Genomic DNA, 15,126 nt, shown 5'->3' with positions numbered 1-15,126 from the left:
CTGAGGATGTTGACATATCTGCACTGCAAACATGTGGCCCCATATATGGTGACCAATCCTGCATACAAAAGAAATAGACAAATATTTTCAATCTGTTCACTGTTTGAAATTATAAACATTTGCCGTTTGAACAAGCTAATTAAGGTTCTGTTTTTGCCTGTGTAAAGTTGTTTACAGAAGTCGTTGCCTCCGTCCATCTCCACAATAGCCACAAACAGTGCTTCATTTCAACAAGCAACATACCAGATGCTAAGAAAAATATGAGACAATATTTGAGTTGTTCGAAAATTGCAGTGAGGGAGTGTGCTGTTGTAGGCATTATCTGCAAATCTCTCCACAAATAGAAGTGGCGAAAAACTTCTAAATCTCTACATAGCTGAATTTAATTTTGGCTGCCCTAGCCCCAGCTTGGCCTGTCATTAAACAGCTCAGGAAGAAGACATGCATTGTTAATTCACTTTGAATATGGAACTGCAAATAGCGATGTTTAGTCAGGAGATTACCACATTAGAATGGGAGGATGAGGGTGTTTTGGGTGCCTAAACCTCCCGTGGAACTCCAGCACTGTTTGTTTGTTACTGTGACTTCCAGATGGTCAAGATGGTGTCACTGTGTAACCTATCAATATTTATTCAAGCAATTGAAGGCCCAGGGACCCATTCCACAAAGTGTCTGTCGTAAGTCTATGTTAAAGTATGGGAGTTACGATCACCTAGTTATAAGCCTATACTAACACTGAGTTTCCACATTTCACCATAACTTTCCAACATATCAGTTTGCTTTTGCTTTTCACCAAATGCGCTTGAGAAACTTAATAATACCGTCTGCAAATAATAGAAGGAAAAGTTGTACAGCATCAGGATGTAACTGAATACTGTTGATATTGACTGTTATGAATTTCTAAAGCTAATCTTTTTTTAAATAGAGAATACAAATGGACTCAATATACATCCTTGGTGCACGTCAAATTTTCAATCAAACATGTCTTACATTACTCCCTGATACTCCCTACTCTCATGGTATATGTGTATGCATGGTATAGGTGTACTCCCTGATACTCCCTTCTCTCATGGTATATGTGTATGCATGGTATAGGTGTACTCCCTGATACTCCCTTCTCTCATGGTATATGTGTATGCATGATATAGGTGTACTCCCTGATACTCCCTACTCTCATGGTATATGTGTATGCATGGTATAGGTGTACTCCCTGATACTCCTTACTCTCATGGTATATGTGTATGCATGGTATAGGTGTACTCCCTGATACTCCCTTCTCTCATGGTATATGTGTATGCATGGTATAGGTGTACTCCCTGATACTCCCTTCTCTCATGGTATATGTGTATGCATGGTATAGGTGTACTCCCTGATACTCCCTTCTCTCATGGTATATGTGTATGCATGGTATAGGTGTACTCCCTGATACTCCCTACTCTCATGGTATATGTGTATGCATGGTATAGGTGTACTCCCTGATACTCCCTTCTCTCATGGTATATGTGTATGCATGGTATAGGTGTACTCCCTGATACTCCCTTCTCTCATGGTATATGTGTATGCATGGTATAGGTGTACTCCCTGATACTCCCTACTCTCATGGTATATGTGTATGCATGGTATAGGTGTACTCCCTGATACTCCCTACTCTCATGGTATATGTGTATGCATGGTATAGGTGTACTCCCTGATACTCCCTACTCTCATGGTATATGTTATGCATGGTATAGGTGTACTCCCTGATACTCCCTTCTCTCATGGTATATGTGTATGCATGGTATAGGTGTACTCCCTGATACTCCCTACTCTCATGGTATATGTTATGCATGGTATAGGTGTACTCCCTGATACTCCCTTCTCTCATGGTATATGTCATGCATGGTATAGGTGTACTCCCTGATACTCCCTACTCTCATGGTATATGTTATGCATGGTATAGGTGTACTCCCTGATACTCCCTACTTTCGTGGTATATGTTATGCATGGTATAGGTGTACTCCCTGATACTCCTTACTCTCATGGTATATGTGTATGCATGGTATAGGTGTACTCCCTGATACTCCTTACTCTCATGGTGTATGTGTATGCATGGTATAGGTGTACTCCCTGATACTCCCTACTCTCATGGTATATGTTATGCATGGTATAGGTGTACTCCCTGATACTCCCTTCTCTCATGGTATATGTGTATGCATGGTATAGGTGTACTCCCTGATACTCCCTACTCTCATGGTATATGTTATGCATGGTATAGGCCTGTACCTGTGAAGATCTGGGTTAGAATAGGTCTTAAGCAACCCATGCTTGTCATGAGCCCCCCCCCCCCCCCAAAAAAATATATTGAATATTGAAAAATTGAATTATTACTTCCACTTGTTATCAACAAGTGTTTTTCTGTTGTAGGTAACCTATGATCTGATAAAAATAAGATTGTTCTCAAGTCTGTATGAAAGACACCCTCAGGACAACATTAAATCCCAGTTCTCTTTGATTGCATAGAGAAGCATGGGTTTGTGTTGCTGCAGTGACGACTTTCAACCTGGCTGATTTGAGTGTAACTTCCTACCCCAGTATCTGGCATAATGCTCACACTGTCATTCACTGTGTGCCCCAAGACCAAAGACTCTTTGCAGGCCGACATGATATGATTGAGAAACTGCTCCTGCTCCGAGCCCAATAACTCTTTGAAGACTAAAATGATATGACGGATACCGTTGCCTTGAACTAGCCTCAGTTTGGTTTGCTGACTTGATCCTGCACTGGTTTGTCTGCTCAACGTCCAAGAGGGGGCACGGGTGGCCCAGTCGTCTAAGGCGCCGCGATTCGCTGTGCAGAGTTGCGTCCCATGGGCACACCAGAAACCAATGATTGTGGGTTCGAATCCTGGTTCGCCCCGATTATGTTTCTAGGTTTGTCAGCACCATACCCATGCTCGGGGGTTTCACCGAAGTGGTAAACGTCTGAGACCTGCATCACTTCGGGCTTTCCTCCCACATTAAGCTGACACGCCGTGATATAACTGGAATACTGTTAAAAGCAGCGTTAAACCCAACTCACTCACTCACTCCAAGGAATCGTTGAATGCCAGCATGATATTACTGAGATACTTCTGTCTGACAACTAGTTTCAGCTTTTGTTTTCACCTGATCACACAGAGATGGACATGACCTGGTGTAGCCTGGGCCTGCATGTTTGTTGTGGCGGAGTCTGGTGGCCTCGTTAGGGGAGAGGCTGACCTGGGCACAGTTCACTTGATCCTGGGGCAGACACCACATGGATAAATAAATTATACTTTGACACTTTCACCTGGAAATAAACATGTCAGCTACCTAAGCCTGGTATCTAACTCCCCCAAATATGTCTGCACAGAAAGTCAATTTAGACAGACATGTTTAAGTGTGGTAAATATGGTGCTCTTCTTTTTGACACAACCTAAATCTAGGGAGTTACAAGAAACGAAAAGGTTTTTTTCATGTGTTTGTAGGACGGATGTAAGCTTGGTTTACATACATCTGTTGACTTGTGGCTGGTCCTGTTTTATCTGGGTCTGAATCTCGTTTCATCCCCCCCCTCAGACGTGAGTAATCCCCATCACAATCCTTCCCACAATCTTCTCCCTAGACTTACATCTCAGTTGTCTCTAAAATTTAACATATCTTACCAAAAAAAAATAGTTGTAAAATCATCTTTATAAAATATAATATAAAGCAGCCAAGAGACTCTCTTCATTTTCTGAAACTGCAGTAACCTAGACTTGTCCACTATTATAGACTTGCATGGGCTGTATTGGATATATTTGTTTCAGGGTCTGTGTGAAAGACTCCCCCTTCCCACAGGATTAACCCTTCTGTCCACACCTTGTCCACCCACAGACACTACCTCCTCTGACTGACATTCCCCACCCACAGGATTAACCCTTCTGTCCACACCTCGTCCACCCACAGACACTACCTCCTCTGACTGACATTCCCCACCCACAGGATTAACCCTTCTGTCCACACCTTGTCCACCCACAGACACTACCTCCTCTGACTGACATTCCCCACCCACAGGATTAACCCTTCTGTCCACACCTTGTCCACCCACAGACACTACCTCCTCTGACTGATATTCCCCACCCACAGGATTAACCCTTCTGTCCACACCTCGTCCATCCACAGACACACCCTCCTCTGACTGACATTCCCCACCCACAGGATAATGAGTTACATGTGTCACTAGCAGGTTTTTGGAGGAGATTCCTAGCTTAATGGCAATGTATAGAATTCCCCAAAATTTCAGTCAGACCTCCTGATGGACAACTTTGCAAAGTTTCCAGACCAGATAAAATGTTGCCAGTTCCAGAATTTCCTTGACAACGAAGACAAGTAACAAGAAGTTAAGCATAAGAATAGTACTGGTTCTCAAAAAATAAGAAACTGGTGGATTGTCAGCTTGGTAAATGTAACTCAGTGAAAATTTTATTCATCAAATTCCAATTCTGCTTCATCCATATCTGAAAAGTCAGATCCATAATTACCGAACAGCCAATAACCCACCAATATAGAACACATGCCCATTGATAGGGCGTTGCCTCGTTGGCAACATTAACCAGCGCTCTATACACACAATGGGCAGCACACTATACTAGAATACTAGAACATGCACCATTATAAACAATACAGCCTAAAACATTAACGTGTCTTCTGATCATGCTGATTGGATTATTTCGGGTATTTGGCCAAGAGAAAATGAGGACAGAAACTACGATAAAATGACTGAATAATGTGTTTAACGTTTTCATGTTACATTGAATTAATACTAGAATGCTTAGATAATTTAGGGAATACAAAATATAATAGCCCGACCACTGACCATCCATCATCAAATAGTAACTCGAAGAGCTAGAGTTGCACAAGTCTATAAGGCAATAATTGTTAGTTTAAATCATAAGTTCTAGATTATGTAAATAGTAAGAACAAGTCCCTATAAGAGACTATGTACTGTCCACTTATCTAGACTTGCCTATTAGGAAGATAGAATTACTACATATCCACAGACTTTTCTTTCAGTACAGCCTTGGAGCAAGGCTACTTGCTAACTCAGGGGGTTGCAAGGCTACTCGTAGTGCTAACAGGATCAATTATGAAGTGGGAAGCTAGTGACGTCACATCGAATATTATGATGTCATGATATTGGTACTTGCTGGCTAACAGACTGGTGCTTCTTTTTTTCATTTCATTTCTTTTTTGTTGCATTTTTGTACAGGGTTGCATGTGGTTACATTTAACTTGCAACAATTATATAAAGTTTAACAAGCCATTAGATACCGTATATGACCGCGTATAAGCCGAATTTTGAGGACCAGAAAAAAGATTCTGTAGAAAGGGGTCGGCTTATCCACGGGATACACTTTCATGATAGTATTTTTCAGATCGTAATCTGTCAGAAACATCGCCTGAATGACGGTCCGATAGATCACAACTTCCCGAAAGTTTGGAAGTTGCCACGACTAGAGCCATTATTGTTATAAATTATCAATAAAGTTATTATTATACACCAATGTTGTCATTATTAAAAAAATGTTATACATGTTACTACTTCCGATAATAAGTTTTCAATTGAATGTTCAAAGTTTATCGTTCTTCGTAAACTCCACAATTTTTACATGTAACAATATATGTAATTCACAGCTATAATATATAATCCCCAGATGAAATCGCCAATAGCTATTACGTACGTTTTGCAAAGTTCATAAATTGATAATGAACAAGTGTCTACCTTTATTGAAAGAGGCAAATAAACAACTGTATCGGCGAGTTATTCCGTTCGCCATTTGCAAAAACATGTGATCAGCTGTTTCCTGTGACGTCACAAACAGTGATCACTGTGATTGCTTCCTGTTGTTTAAAAAGCAACACGGTACACAAGGAAATGAGCATTGATAATAACGGGCCGATTGGTATTGTCATGTTGTTTACACAAACATTTTCAAGTTGTGGGTGCTTAGCGATCGTGTTGGGAGTAGGGGCTTAATTCCTTTGTTTTCGAGAGATTAGTTTAATAAACTGGAGAAGCCTGTGAGTAAGTGATGGTCATTCAATGTGTTCATAGTATGATAGTTTATTTAATTCAATTGGATTAACATACAATAGTGGTGTAAAGGGGGTTATAAAAGTTAGTATATTTTTACTGACTGACATTCTCATCATGAGTTTGAAACGAATACGCCATGCTTACGATGCTGAATTCAAACTCGCTCTAGCATATATATTTTCTCACGGGTTCATAATTCTACATACACCGATTCACAAAATGGCGCTTGTTGTTGATGGCAACATATAACGATCATTATGAGATTAAAAAAAACAACGAGAAACAGCTTCCCACATTATGAAAGTGGATGACTGGTTTGTTAAATCTTTATTAGAAATAATAATGACTTTTTCAATATAATTACAACGTTTTTCATCTTATATTTTTGAATATCTGCGAGTACCGGCACATGTCTTGCAGTCCGACTTCGCAGTGTTTTTTGCCCTTCAATTCCTGGTTCGGCTTATCTGCGGGTCATATCATTTTCTCTCGTATTTCAATGGTCAAGTTAGCACCTCGGCTTATCTACGGGGTCGGCTTATCCGCGGTCATATACGGTAGTAAATAGGTTATGATACAATGACCAGGATATAAAAGTAGTCAAGTCTGGAACTTAAGATAGCTGAACATTTTGAAAGGACAGTATTTGTAGAGTTCATCTAGAAGAACTGAAAAGTTAGTATACACTTTGTGGGTTTATACTTGAAAATGGTAATAAGAATGTAAATTAAAATAAAATTTGAAATTCCAAAAGAATTAGAATTACATTTATTGTATTGTTATTTCTGTGACAAAGACCTAGAAGAATGTGGTGCCTGGAAATTTGTTTCTACAAGATGGTGATGGTGATCAGATAGATAGATTCTTTGTGAGTAATTATTTATTCTTCCGGCCAAGACAGAGCCTCTGATACTCCTGCAACAGACAGGTTTATCACAGGTCCTCTGATGAAGTCATACATCATATCTCTGCCTAGTTTCAACATTAAACCCATGAGTGAGTGAGTGAGTGAGTTTGGTTTTACACCGCTTCACAGAAATGGGCTTCAGACATTGTACTCATGTTGGGAATCGAACCCGGGTCTTCGGCGTTCCGAGAGAACGCTTTAACCACTAGGCTACCCGACCGCCCCTTATACCCGTGAAGATAATGGGTAAAAATAGGTCTTCAGCAACCCATGCTTGTTAGATCAGGATCAGGTGGTCAGACTTGTTGACTTGGTTGATGCATGTCACCGTATCCCAATTGCGTGGATCGATGCTCATGATATAAATTACTGGATTGTCTGATCCAGATTTGATTACTTTCAGACCACCTTCATACAGCTTGAATATTGCTGAATCAACTACCATTAACACAAGGTTCTCTCAGTTCCTAATCCCAAAATAGGTACACACTTTTTCCATTTTATGTTTTACAGATTTATAATTACAAATCAGTTTGGGTCGGCCAAAATTGGCCTGAAGTTGCTCGGGTGGGGTCGTTCATAGCTAAAAAATTAATACTAATCCTGTTTGAAATACAGGCTATTTAGTATTTCTACAGTAACATCTCTGTGTACATGTATTTATTTCGGAGAAGGTGCTGTTCTCTTTATATGGAGTTTTGGGTGTGGCCAGAGACAAAGCATTTCATCAAAGAAATTAGACTGTTTAATTTTGTATTATTACGTTGTATCTGTTATTTTAATCCATACATTGTATCTGTTATTTTAATCCGTTAAGAAGGAGCGATTGGTAATTTTCATTTGATTTTCTTTCTGTGTTATTTGGCTTCATAAATTGAAAAATTGAAAAGCAAAAACCTGTTGACCAAAGACCACATAACGCTAATTTGTGCATCTGTTACAAGCTTTCGTCTTCCCTTTGAATCATTTCCTTATCATGTCACAGACCCTTTTCTGGTCCCCCCTCCACCCACAGTTCCTGGTCCCCCCTCCACCCACAGTTCCTGGTCCCCCCTCCCTCCATAGTTCCTGTCCCCCTCCTGCAAGGTGCCTGATGGCCCCAGCTCCAAGGCTACAGTAGCCCAGTGCACCAGAGGCGTGGGTAATCCTTGAGACGCTCTGTGATCATGGGAGATGTACCTAGTACCTCTGACAGCCCCTCCAAGGGGGAAGTGATACAATAGCTGGTCGGGGGTGATCTCGGGGTCATGCACAGACAACCGGGGAGTTGGACAAGTTTTGCCTGTGAATCTAGCTGCTGTCTCTGCATGTGGAAGCATTTGCTCACAAGCCAAGTGTGGACAGCCTGAGCTGATAAAAACTAGTCTCTTTTCTGAGGTGGTGGCAGGATTTATGCTGACATTGGAAAGTGTGTGTGTGTTGATAAGTGGACACAGTGGACTTTGTTGTTGGAATCTGGTGAGTTGGTCACAGACTTATCCCTTTTACTGAAGCTTCTTTGTGAGTTCTTTGTCGTCTGAACTTTTTTCTTTTCATAACTTTCATGATTTGTGGTTTATGGCAAAGGGTTGTGGCTCAGCATGGTAATTTGAAACTTGGGATCAACTTGAAGTGTTTATAAACTTATTTTCTTAGCTGAATGTGGCCGTTTCTTAATGCTGGGAACGGAAGCTGTTTGTTAGGGTATGACTTGTCAGATTGTTTGAAAGTTAAAACTTCTTATTGATGTATGTCAACTTGACTCTAACTGAATTATACATATCTGAAATGTTTGCCTCCTCATGTCTGACTATTGATACTGTGAATCACATCGACACGTTGAACCTATTTGTAACACTTTGGTAGTTTGGAACTTGTGCAGGTAATGTTTTACCAAAATAGCTACTGTATATAAGCCTAACCAATACAGGTTCTCATTTTATTGTTTTCCAGGCCCAATAGATGAATATTTTATTGACCCATGTATCTTACAAGGCCTAAGCAGTCCATGCTTGCAGTAAAAGGCTACTATGCTTGTCGTAAGGGGCGACTATGCTTGTCGTAAGGGGCGACTAACGGGATTGGGTGGTCAGGCTCACTCACCATGCTCACAGACTTGGTTGATGTACAACATTGTATCCCAATTGCATCGACCGATGCTCACGATATCAGTCACTGGATTGTCTAGTCCAGACTTGATGACTTACAAACAAGAAACATACAAGGCCTTGTTGTATACAAAGGTCAATAAAAAAATGTGCACAGCTAAGTATTCCACACAGTGGTTGACTGGAGGTCAAATTTAAAAGAAAGTAATATCAATGTTAAGTGGAAAACCTACGATTCTAGGTATTATTTTGAAACTGTTGCCTGTTTATGATAAATATAATCATACTTGTTTCAAATTCTTAAAATATTTCTTTAAAGTACATATCATAAAAAACAATGGTTTTAAAATGCATAAATCTTCATAAAAGTATATTTTTTATTATTTTCTTGCAAAGTTTTGAGAAGGCACACCAACAAGGAAATAAATGTACTTGTCTTTCTCTGACATCTAATAACAGGAGATAAACATAATCTTTATATCATAACAAGAGCTGTCGAACAATATGACTGATTTCAAGTGAACATTCCGTAGGCCAAATACAAGTAGTCACCAACAGCACAGGGTTCATGGTACCCAGAGAAACTTATCTCAACTCTAAGCCTCCAAATCCTAAGTGAGGCATGCTCCTATTCTTCCATTGTGCAGCCCTGTCCAGTAATGATCCCCATTGTACCCAGAGAGGGTGGCAAGCCTTAACCCTATCTTTTGTTATTCTCTCTTATTTAGCCTGTGTACTAGGGCCTTCCTGATCGGCTAGAGGTTCACACAAATAAACAATGAATTATATCGTAGCAGGGAACAAACTGGAGTCGAGTGATCTTGGTTCTGGCATCGACATGCTAAGCTCACCATGTTAATACTGGGAAATATTTGGGTTGGATATTGAAGTCAACAAAAGTCGTGTTTCTGATGTTTGATTGTTGATTGTTGAGTTGAGTGAGTTATGTTTCTTGGTTCTATTTTCATCTTAAGCATGATGTACACTGTCTACAGAATATAAATGTCATTGATTTTCAGAGATCATGTCCTCATCGATCTTTTCGAAAGTGATGGATAAGTTTTGATAATGAGATTCTTTTTATATGATGCTGCCTTACACTTGGAACACAATTTTAAGTTATTAATTGTGTGATTTGAGATACTCAGCCGAATTTGCCTTATCATATATTTGATATTTTTAATAATCAAGACCTCTTACAAGCTTTGGTAGCCATGTTTTCTCAGCTGAAGCCCTTGTATAGATGACATCAGGGGAGACCATCACTTAATACCTGTGACACATGTGTGGAAAAGGTTATGCTTGATGTAAGAGTCCACTGAATGGGGATTACAAGGGACAGACTGTGTTCCATGTGAGACACCCATGTCAAGTTTAGGTCTTGTCTTGTCTTGGTGTAATTAGTCTCTGAAGGTACCACAATTCACAGCCATGATGAGTGTGGGATTGAATCCCTGATTTGCTGAAATGATGATTGTAGGATTGAATCCCTGATTTGCTGCCATTATGATTGTGGGACTGAATCCCAGATTCGCTGCTATGATGATTGTGGGATTGAATCCCTGATTTGCTGCCATGATGATTCTGGGAATGAATCCCAGATTTGCTGCTATGATGATTGTTGGATTGAATCCCAGATTCGGTGCTATGATGATTGTGGGATTGAATCCCTGGATTTGCTGCCATGATGATTGTGGGATTGAATCCCCGGATTTGCTGCTATGATGATTGTGGGATTGAATCCCCGGATTTGCTGCCATGATGATTGTAGGATTGAATCCCAGATTTGCTGCCATGATGATTGTAGGATATTGAATCCCAGATTTGGTGCTATGATGATTGTGGGATTGAATCCCACATTTGCTGCCATGATGATTGTAGGATTGAATCCCAGATTTGCTGCCATGATGATTGTGGCACTGAATCCCAGATTTGCTGCCATGATGATTGTGGGATTGAATCCCAGATCTGCTGCTAAAGCGATTGTGGGATTGAATCTCCGGATTTGCTGCCATGATGATTGTGGCACTGAATCCCAGATCTGCTGCTATGATGATTGTGGGATTGAATCCCCGGATTTGCTGCTATGATGATTGTGGGATTGAATCCCCAGATCTGCTGCCATGATGATTGTGGGACTGAATCCCAGATCCACTGCTATAGCGATTGTGGGATTGAATCCCCAGATTTGCTGCCATGATGATTGTGGGACTGAATCCCTGTCCAAAGTAGTGCAAAACACAACTCACTCACACGCTATATTACATCAGTGATATTTCAAAATTGTTCATTATTGAAACTCACTAGCTAGGTTATTCTTCAAACTTCTTATCAACTTATTGTTTTACAGCAACTGAATATTCCACTGACACTATTAGTTTTTGTTTGTACTCATGGATGAAGGCTGAAGCTGCTCATGTGTCATGTCTGTAATGGGAGTTCAGCAAGTTAGGTAAGTCTTCCATTCCGTGGCAGCATTACATTGAAGAATGATATTTCATTTCATATCATTGCTAAAAACACTTGAAATATAATCTTTCCTAATCACAACCCAACCCAATTTATATTTTACAATTGACAGTGATGTGAAGTTAGCAGATATCTTTCTAGTCCCATAAAACAAAATTATTACAGATTACGTATATAATCATTTCTACACTCCCATAAAAGTAAACAAATGCATCCAAATGCTAGAAGGTTGTGGATGAAAATAGTTATCACCCTTGAAACTGCTTATCTCCCCTTGTAATTTGTTGTTTGTAGTGACTTTTGAACATCGTTCACATTTCTGAGTGAAAATATTTAGCCTCGTTATCTTGCTACTCTGGGGAAATCGCCACAAACTTTACCAGTGTTTATAGCGTTATAAATGCCAAAGTCTGGTTATAAGATTACAAACTGTTTGAAAGATGTTCTGTTTGCAAAAGTGATAGCACAAATTGGCATGTTTCCATGTTGAATTCAACTCCTCTTAAAAGCTTGGTTAATTGGAACAGCACAAAGGTGTATTTTCGGAGTTGACCCCACTGCCAAGAGGTTAATTTGAAGAAGCAGGTTGTCTGTTAGTGGAGTAGCAGGCGTTTCTTAATGTGTCTGTAATCACATAAGAGATTGATCAGTAAGATCGACTGGTGACCATTATGATCAAGGTTGGAATTTATTGACAACATGCAGACATTGAGTGTAAACTGTGGAGAAATTCTTTGGATGATATGGAATAAATTGGGTAAGAAGTCAAGGATTGTTTGGTTTAGAGAAAACCAAATGGGAAGTTACACATGTATAACTGAATGTTTATCCTAGATGAATAAAGAATTTGGCGCACCCATGCAGCGGCAGCCTCTAATTAGAAACAGTAAAGTGAAAAACCACAAAAGGAAATGTTTTCATATTCTGAACCTCGCTGGTTTGGACCTGTCTAATACAGACACCTGAACATTGTGGTCACCTTTCAATGCAGAGGAAATAAACACTTTGTAGAGCTTCATGTCATTTTTGAGGTGACATTTTTATGTCTGCATCAATTTGGAAGTTCCCTCCCTGGAAGATCATAAGGAACACATTTTAATTTAGTTTGAGTTTAATATCAGTGGGGTTTCTTTTGTTCAGTCTTTTAACCTTTTTAAATACTTATTTTTACAAATAACTGAAATTGTTTGCTTAATTGTGCCTGTCAAATATTCTTGAAACAGAGTTAAAAATTATGTTCAGCAAAGGTTTTGTCAAATTCTTTGTGCAAAAACACCAGTGGGAAAAGCAGGAATACTCAATTGTCAAAACAGCAGTTAAGATTGCAAAACCAAATATGTATGTTAGAGTTTCCAAGGAAACCAAGCTTTGTGATTAAAAACATGTGAAAAATTCTGAGTAGGCTGTGAAAACACTTGTTGATGAAACATCTAGTCTTCAGACCCATACCTCATTCTCACTCACTACCAGCACTAGCTTGGGTAGCACTAGGGTGGTGCAACGGTAGCACTAGGATAGCACCAGGGTAGCACTAGGATAGCACCAGGTTAGCACTAGGATAGCACCAGGGTAGCACTAGGATAGCACCAGGGTAGCACTAGGATAGCACCAGGGTAGCACTAAGATAGCACCAGGTTAGCACTAGGATAGTACCAGGGTAGCACTAGGATAGTACCAGGGTAGCACTAGGATAGCACCAGGGTAGCACTAGGATAGTACCAGGGTAGCACTAGGATAGTACCAGGATAGCACTAGGATAGCACCAGGGTAGCACTAGGGTGGTGCCATGGTAGCACTAGGATAGTACCAGGGTAGCACTAGGATAGCACCAGGGTAGCACTAGGGTGGTGCCATGGTAGCACTAGGATAGTACCAGGTTAGCACTAGGATAGCACCAGGGTAGCACTAGGGTGGTGCCACGGTAGCACTAGGATAGTACCAGGGTAGCACTAGGATAGTACCAGGATAGCAACGGGGTAGCACCAGGGTGATAAACCTTTTCTCAATTGAGTAATGTCAGAAATCTGACAAGCAGTTGTGCTGTTCCATTTGTAAATACACTTGATTATTATACCTTTTAACCAAATCTGAGACTGTGTGTTGATCAGAGGTCGACATATATCTGCAGCACAACTCTGCACCATTCTGCACACCAGCGAGGGCACACAGCTTTGTGGGCTAACAGAGATTACTTATCAGTTTGTACTGTAAATACATACAACAGGAAAGTTGCCCCAGACAGAGGCCGATAAGAAGCCCAGTTGGGAAATAATAGAAGACATACAATAGAGTTGAATTTATAAGTCAGCTGAGTAGATCAAGTAATATCTACACAGATGATGATAATCTCATTGTTTTGTTTTTGACATCAAGACTCAAATATTCTGCAGTTTCAAATGAATTTTAAGCTTTGTACTTAAAACACTGGTTGCCATGAAGTTTATGGTTCAATAATTCATCATCGTCATCGTCGTCATCATCATCATCATCATCTTCGTCGTCGTCGTCGTCACCATCTTCATCGTCATCATCGGCATCAGCAGCATCATCATCACCATCCTCATCATCATCATCACCATCATCATCATCATCATCATGAGGTCAAAGTTCACTTGAGGAGGGCCCTGATGAAACTGATGATGCTGCTGGTAATGGCAGTTGTGGCAGATGACATCAACATGTGAGCTTTGCATGACATGTCAATTTCCCCCTATATTAACCCATGTCTTAATCTCACCCTGTCAGTGTCAACCTGGTAACGGTCAATTAAACCACACAATGAAAATCTGACATTGTATCAATGTGACCTGTTTTGAAAAATAACTCTGCTAATTGAAATTGAGATAGAATATTGCCATTTTGATTAACTCTATCAAAGTCAACAAATCCCAAACTGCCTGTCCTTTATGATGGCCTGGGTGTATAGTATGTGGAGTTGAGCCCCGCGCTGGACAGTGGGCAGCTAATGTCCAGAAGCAGTGGGTGGTCCTGCTCCACTGTTGATAAACTAATCCCCCTCGCTTTCCACTCCACCGGATCCCATTGCCCCCTTCTTGCAATTAGGGAAGCAGTGAATCACCTGATAGATGAAGTATGGTGGGTGTTTATGTTCTTTAGGACTTTGATCCCCAGTCACTGATTGCCGCTGACCTGCTTTATCAACATTTGGGGACTTCCTTCATGGGGGCTAATTAGGGAGGTCATGTGCATTGTGTCATTTACAACACATCTTGTCCCAGCAACAATTTAGAGGGGACGGTCTGTTGCAGTTGACGTGGGTCAGACAAGATTGATCACCTAAGTCTGATATGAAGATACAGTGAGGTCCTGCTGATTTTCCGCTGATTTTATGATTTATGTTTTAATAACTTGTATCACAATGATATTTATTTTAAAAGTACATGCACTGTCTCAGCAATTCTAGAAGGGATGGTACCTGTGAAGATCCAGGTTAGAATCGATCTTCAGCAACCCATGCTTGTCATAAGAGGCGACTAACGTGATCAGGTGGTCAAGTTCACTGACTTGGTTGATGCATGTCATCACATCCCAACTGCGTAGATTGATGCTCATGATGTTAATCACTGA

General features: G+C 40.3%; 1 protein-coding gene across 1 annotated transcript in view; it reads left to right on the top strand.

Moving 5' to 3' along the window:
* The first annotated feature begins 8,128 nt into the window (after positions 1–8,128).
* LOC139444748 (uncharacterized) overlaps positions 8,129–15,126 on the top strand; it is a 68,386-nt gene continuing 61,388 nt past the window's right edge. Inside the window, exon 1 of the mRNA XM_071225685.1 lies at positions 8,129–8,440. The gene's annotated coding sequence lies outside the window, so the exon portion shown is untranslated. The remainder of the gene's footprint in view (positions 8,441–15,126) is intronic.

The sequence above is a fragment of the Haliotis cracherodii genome, unplaced genomic scaffold (assembly GCF_022045235.1).
Source record: "Haliotis cracherodii isolate W230 unplaced genomic scaffold, xgHalCrac1.p SCAF_6, whole genome shotgun sequence".
Taxonomy (NCBI): domain Eukaryota; kingdom Metazoa; phylum Mollusca; class Gastropoda; order Lepetellida; family Haliotidae; genus Haliotis; species Haliotis cracherodii.
The sequence above is the reverse complement of the archived record's forward strand: the minus strand, read 5'-3'. Positions and strand labels throughout refer to the sequence as shown.